Source organism: Rhipicephalus sanguineus, chromosome 1 (assembly GCF_013339695.2).
Source record: "Rhipicephalus sanguineus isolate Rsan-2018 chromosome 1, BIME_Rsan_1.4, whole genome shotgun sequence".
Lineage (NCBI taxonomy): Eukaryota > Metazoa > Arthropoda > Arachnida > Ixodida > Ixodidae > Rhipicephalus > Rhipicephalus sanguineus.
The window spans coordinates 257,170,768-257,178,288 of record NC_051176.1 but is presented as its reverse complement, the minus strand read 5'-3'; positions in this window follow the sequence as shown (position 1 = coordinate 257,178,288).

The window sequence follows — 7,521 nt, the reverse complement described above, 5'->3', positions numbered from 1 at the left end:
GTCTTGCTCCACGTGCCAGCACCGCAAGACTCCCCCTCAACACAGTGCCGGTCTCCTATTACGTCAACCATGACCTAATGGTCCTCGTCGGCCACGACCTCTAGGGTAGTTGTATACGTACTACAGACGTAGCGGCCGCATAACTGTTGTCATCGGCTACCTCCCACGGTATGCTCAAATTTAAGCTGTTCCACTGACCACAGCAAGAGGACGTTGTCAGTTTCATCTTTCCCACTCTCATCCTATACGCCATGAAGCGCCTCGAGAATTGCTAAGCGACCGGGGCCGTATTAATCCCCACGTTGTAAAAGCACTGCTGCACCAGTGCCACGTTCAGCGTACCACGAATGCCAATCATAAAAAAATAATAATAAATAAACACAGGAATCATGTTTGAACCGTACCTTTACGTCTTATAAACCTCTGCCAGGTTCACACCTGGCAGAGGTTCTTGTAGTTCTATTTTTTTTCTCCGCCCAATTTGGATTATGGATCTCATTACTATTCACAATCCCCGATGTTACTGTAACTTGCCTGAACGAGCTCGTTTTATCATTATCCTTATTGCCATTATAGGTAAGGTTCATCCTTCTTATGGTGGAATCCCACCACTCAATTAGACTTTTTAAATAATAAGTTGCTCTATGGAACTAGTGAGCCGCGTCGTGCTCATTAGGTCCAGCTGTTTGATAAGATCTAATTAGATTTCATCTGGTCCTGCTGCCGTCTCATATTGGAGACAATTTTTCATATTTTCCCCAGTAAAAGTACTGTACGTTAAATTTGGCGCTCGAGGGCATCTCCGTTTCTGTATCTTCTTGAGTCTGGTCTGCGCTGTCTTTCTTTCTGAAGTTATCAGACATCTCTTATGTACCGCGGCAGATCGCCCTCTTCGAAGATGTTCCACTTTTCTTCTTTTTTTTTTACGAACGCTTGGGAATGCTTAGTTAGTGCTCTTTGGGCGCTTACACCGTGTCTTAATCTTCTTGGCGCGCCTTAATTTGTTTTAATGTCATGCACCCCCCCCCCCCCCGTTCAATTGTACATTTAATATTTTTTTCTTGCGCTAGTTCACTCGCCATTCCTTTCTCTACCCAGTGCTTGTTCCATCTATGCAGTACTACCTCAGCTTCTTGTTATCCCAACTTTTTAGCTTCTCTATGATCCCTAGACACCTGCTTGCACACCTATATATGACTTGTTTAATTTCGTTGGTTCGCCACTTACGCGTCTTTTTCTTTTTCTTTCCATTCCAACGATGTTCTAGCCGTGTTTGCCTTGCTGTCTTCCTCTGCACGGTCTGTACCATTTGCCTCTAATCCCGGGCAGCTTTTGGAAAAGCCTTCAATTTCTTCTCTGTGTTTTTTTTTTGCGTTTTGAGTCTATTTCATTTTTACTCATTTTAAGTATCCTGTTTCTGTCGCTCCCTGTATTGCGATGGTATCTCTACTATAAACATGTGCGCCGCTATGGCACCCCCCTCCCTCCACCCGCAATTACAAGTTTACCGAAATAGCAAACTTCTAGTGCACAGGAAGTAACATTTTATTCCGTTCACTCCTTTTTAACGCGATCGCGTTAAAGAGGTCGTTTCGCAGGAATTACGGTGTCGGCGTCGTTGGTTGTGAGCGAAAAACCAGCGTTGTCTCTGACCAAAAAAATTGAGAAGGATGCAAATAAAATAAACAATAAAAATCTTAGGTGCGAGTGAGAATCGCACCCTGGCCTTCTGCATGGCAAGCTGGTGTTCTATCACAGAGCCACGTCATTGCTTGAGACTGCTCTGAAAAAAAAAAAACACTATATGAATGCCATGTATAGTGGGAGGAGTTTCCTTAACGTATGTAATATTGCGTGGCAGGAGCATAGAATCGCGCCAGGAGTCAAAACATGTGAATTGCGCAACGAACGGGTTTTTTAAAGGCCCACTCTTTACAAAGCACTCAGACATATTTAATCATCGTCATCAACAAACGCACCAACAAAGTGAGCAGCTGCGTATGTTCGCGTGTTGCCTTATGGACGCCTAGTGGGCCCTTCGCTGATTCGCAAAAGCATGAATTGCGGCGTAGTCGGCAACTCGCAACTGTACTCGCAGTATAGGCATTTTAGGATAGTGTGAAACAGTCAATGTTACGCGCACAGACGTTGGTATCCTTGTGGCACGGTTGAGGCATCCACCGAGAACCGAAGCCAGGCGAGCAGTTGAGAAGGCGATGCGCACGGGGCCCAATTACGCTATCGCGTTCTATCTCTTGAAGGCGAAACTCAAGCGTCCTCCAAGCTTTTTTACTCGCTTTTTGGTGAACATTAAATTGATAACCACGCGGGACGTAGCTGACTCTGTACACCCTCCAAATATTTTAACCTGAACGCGCGAGCGTCGACCGCCTAGTCGATGAGCGCCGTATGACGGAGAATAGCGGCGAAATGAGCGAGAATGCGCGCATGCGCGCAGTGAACAGTCCGGTGCAGCTTTCGTATTCCAGGCTGTTATGCGAAACGGACCCAACCCCTCCTGCTTTTTAACAGCGGTGCTGTTTAAGCTGAAGGTAAGTCCGAGGAGCATGGACCAGAAACTATCATCATCATTAGTGCTGCTCCTCACGAGCTACGCATGGCATTGGAAAATACTCGGTCCCCGCGCGCTATCTTCGTCCTCTTCTTCATCTTCCGCATAGAAAGAAAGAGAATGAGTGAAATAGAGGGAGGTAGAGAAAGAAAGGGTAGAAAGAGAAAATAAGATGGAAAGATAGAGAAAGAGAGAGAGAGAGAAAAACAGAGAGGGAGGGAAAGAGAAGGAAAACGAAAAAAAAGAGAGATATCGAAAAAGAGGGAAATAAATAGACAATGAGAGAGAAATAAAGAGAGAAAGAAAAAGACAGAAAGAAAGCGGAAGAGAGAAATAGGGGGAGAGGGAGAAAAAGAGAAAGAAAGGGAAGAAAGAAAAATACAAAAAGAGCGAGAAATAGAGAAAAAGAAATGGAGAAACTGCGAACAAGAAACGGAGACAAAAAGGGAGATAGAAAGAACAGAGTGAAAGAGAAAGAAATGAGAGATAAAGGAAAGGAAAAATAATGGCAAACAATGAAGGCCACCCAGTTCCGCTGTTCCTTCAGGCTTGGCACCACTAGTGCGAAACTGCCAATTTTTTTTTCCGTTGCTTTTTTGTCTTGTTTTTGTCTTGCAGTGGCAGATATCTTTTTTTTGCCTCAGGAAAGTGGTGCGTGAACCACAGTAAAAAGAAAAAAAAGTGCTGATACGCAGATAGTAGAATCAGCGGTTGTATACCACATCCCTTCCATCTCAAGTGCGACCACTTGACCGTTTCTTTATAATTTGATGGCAGCGTTCAAAAGAAAAAAAAAGCATGACAATAATGGTGCTCAAAAGAAGTGGGGATGGTATGCGGTCCCCGGAACAGCCCAGCAAAAGGCAGCTGCGCATGTCTGCTCATCGCGCGCACACGCGTATTCTCGTTCATTTCGCCGCTGCGCTCCGTTATACTGCGCTTATACAGACTCGACGGTCGGCGCTTGCGCGTTCAGGTTAAAAAATTTGGGTGGCTGTGCATCTGCCGCGATTGCATTTAACTTCACCCTAGCCGCTTTTTCGGCGAGATAAGCATTGTCGCGTCGATCACTTGCTTCGATTGTCGCGCAAAGTATGAAAATGGTCTAGAGATATGATGAAGGAACTTGATGACGCGTCGAGGAATGCAAGGCGCAGGAAGCCATTCGTTACACTAACATGCACATCTATGTCGAGACATTACACGTGCGGCTTCTGAAGTGTTCGAATACCAGATTTTCAGTTCTGCTGTTTATCGGGTTTCCCAATTACGACGGGTGAGCACATGTTTTTGCTACTTTTCTCAGCCGGTACTCGTTTTCAATGAGTAAAACAGTGTGGTACAGGGCCAGCCGTAACTTCGTCCGTAACTATGAAGGACATACGAGCACTGTCGCTCAATTATTTCCTAAAGGCGGTTACTTCGTGTTGCCGATGAAATACTTGCAGCGAGAGGTTCCTATTGGTTGCTGTACACTCTTTTTTCTTCCACATTTCAATCTGTTCACGTGTACTTACGAAGCCAAAACGTATAAAAAACTCTCTATTATTAAGAGCAGAGGCTAGGAAATCACTTTCACAAGTAGTGGTTAGCTTGGTTTCAGGTGCCGCCACTGTGCCATTAATTGATTCAGATTCTTTTCTCTAAAATCTCGTACCACCGGAGGTTGTGGGCGCCCTCAGAAGAAAGATGGTTTGATGAACCCTTGACTGTGGTTTCCCGTTGTGAGGATTTTCTTTTTTTTTCCTCTCAGAATCCAGAACAGATACGCATGATGGATAATATTCTCAAAAGTTATTAAATACGTTTCGAGAAGAGCGATGGAGCTATAATTTAATTTAGGAAATGAAAAAAAAGAAGCTGTGCTCCCTTCATCAAAAGTGCGAACGGAACGGTTTTTCATAATGTTAAAGAATGCCATTGCCCTGGGAAGTTTATGGTTCAGTGCGCACACGAGCACGTCTCGTTATTTGTATAAGAGCTTTTTACTTACTTTCTTTATCGGCTTCGCTTCGTTACCTGCGTTAGTTTTGTGCCCAAACAATATCGTGCTGTTCACTTTGAGTTTATGCATGCGTGATTATGGCGAAAGGTATGAGGGCGAGAAATCTAAGTGTGATACTAAAAATTGAGTACAAAAAAAAAATAAAAAATAACATGCTGGCTCATTTACAGTTAAGTGTAAATGATGAGCGCGAAAGCTAATTGCTGTGCAGGTGCATGCATGTAAGAAGTGCAGAGTGCAGCGGGTCTTGTAATACAATCAGTAAGCTGTGCTTGTCTCAACTTATTAAAATACTACACGTAGGCATATAAAGCGACAAAGAATGCACTGTTCCTTTGTGAGCAACTCTGACGACCTGAAGATGAAGTGTTTGGCCATTCGTGCACCTTTGTTCCCTTGATAGGTAGAATCAGAACTATGAAGGAAATTCACCTTATGATTTCCGATATTTACATCTTGCCCCTAATCATCTCCCAGATCAATATGCGTTATGACAATCATGACTTTAAACTTTGATTTGTGTGCACATTCGACTAATTAATTCAGTCATGCCTAATTGCTCCATTTATAAATGCGTAATATATTATGAATGCAAAGCCAGGAAGTGTCTTTTTCTTTCTGATAGCATCCACTGTACCTGGAAAATAGCCGGATTCTAGCATCAAACTCGTCGACAAGTTTAAGAATCACGAATTTTAGAGCATCATGATTATATCGATGTGTCTAGATATTTTAGCAGGGAAGAAATTATGCTTAAACGTACCTTTATATATTGTAAATACTTTCTACCATGGTGAAGCACTCTTTCAGTGTTTTATGATGTTTTATAAGAATGAGTATAAGTTAAGCACCAGCACATTTCCAAAGCATCAAATTTCCAGAAGAGGGCGCTACTCTGAGCGGTGGTTTGAGGGTATTTCTGCTGCTCATAAGGGAACACGCCACAGCTCGCTGGTGGAAGGGGAGTGAAAGATAATAGAGGAAAGGAGAGGCCGCCTTCTCGAGAAATGAGTACCCACAGCACCGAGCGCCAGGCCGGGGTACCATCTCTCCCCATTAGAAAAACCGGTGGGTGCCCGGCAGCCCTGAGAATCGAACCCAGTACCTTCCGCATTGGAGGCGGACGCTCTTACCAATGGGCCACCGCTGCGGTGACGCTACCCTGAAATCACGAGGGAGGAAACGTGCGGTATTAAGAAAGAGTCTATATAGCTTGGCTAGTTTTATGTCAGGTATACTGGCACCGTTGCTCGCTGCAAAACGCTTCCGTAAATGATTTCTTTTCTGAATAAGAACTAAAAAAAGAGCTGCATTACTGCACCCCGAATGAAAACGACCATCGTAATAGCCGCTGGCAAGTGATCTGTTCCTTGTCGCTGCCAGCGCATGCATATGCGTGTGAACAGACAAGTGGCGTTGCGATAGCAGAGACGTGGTGCTCGTTTTGCAACGACCTGGAAACGTTGCTCTAAACGGAGATAGCACAGTGGCATTTGCCTGCAACGAAGAAGAACGTAGGCTCGCCGGTTCATTCCACCGGCGAGCCTACGTTGAAGATGTTACCGTTTCACGCGATTAAGAAGTGCGTCGTGTCATGTGGCTTCACGATTTCGCGAACAGGGAAAACGTTGGTTCAGACGGCGCAATATGCTTGCGTGGCGTCAAGTTGACGGTAGGCGCGCTTGTTCTCTGTAACGTAGATGCCTTATGTATTCGCTTTCCTTACCTTTCGTTGCTCAACTGTACGAACATAAACGAATCACCCGCTCGTTCTCTTGATGTTAGCAAAAAAAAAATAAATAAAAGAAAAAAAAAATGGAAAGACAAGGAGGGGAGGAGCGAAAGAAAAAAAAAACGGAAGGACAGGGAGGTTGGTCTGTTCTCAGACCGGCTGGCTACCCTGTGCTGGGCAAGGGGGATTAGGGGAATAAAAATTGAAAGACAAGATAGAAAGGGAGGTTAACAAGATGTGAGTGTCCAGTTCGCTATCGTATATTGAGATGGGGGAAATCAGTGTTGAAGAGACGCTATGAAGAGAAGGCGAGAATGAAAAAAAAGAAAAGCAGGAATGACCTTTGGGCTTTTCGAATGGAAACTTGAAAAGGCGTGTTTCGCCCACCTCGTGCAGGTTTCGCCTTCCGATAGTCCATTCTTCGAGTCTTTATCAATCGTTTTAACGAGGCTATTAAGAGAAAGCTTTTCCTGGGGAACAAGTTCGATGCCATTCATTCAAGCGGACGTAAAACACAGAAACGCATGAGAAGAAAAATTTTGATTGAGAGCGTGTAGAGTTCTCCAAAAAGCTCCGAAATCTTGTATGTCTGAGAAGATTAGAGGCAAATCATATGAATCTGTAACTGCGCCCTAGAAATAGAACACTCAGTTTTGTAAACAGCATTAGTTAGAGCACATAAAGAGGACAATTGTATGTGTGAATTTACTGCTTACGTATAACGTATGTTACAATTTTTACAAGCGTTTTACAACAGACTGCTACTCACATATTAGTGATACATTTTAGAGTAATGTATAGGCATAAATTATGCCCTTTTTATGTGCATTTTTAAGTTCAATTTACAGGATCGCCACATCGGCCTTCATCGATAAATACAAACTTGATAGCTTCGTTTTATAAGACTGTGCGATCTAAAAAAAATTTTTCGTAAGAAAAATCAAATGCCTAAATAAAAAAATATAGATTTTAACTTTTTCATTCTTAAAGATGTTTCAAACTTGATCCAACTCAGTGAAGTGGGTGCCGGGAAAAATACTTTTTTTTTTCTTTCGCATGTATTTAGACAGTAGTCCTCGAGCTAAATAAAGCTGCCTCTTGAAAGTAGCATGTGCGACAATTTGTTGGTTGGTCATTGTTTGGCGGTTCGCAAGACAACTCTTTCATGCTAACGTTTTTTTTTTTTTTCGCATTCGCCAAACGAGCCAACGC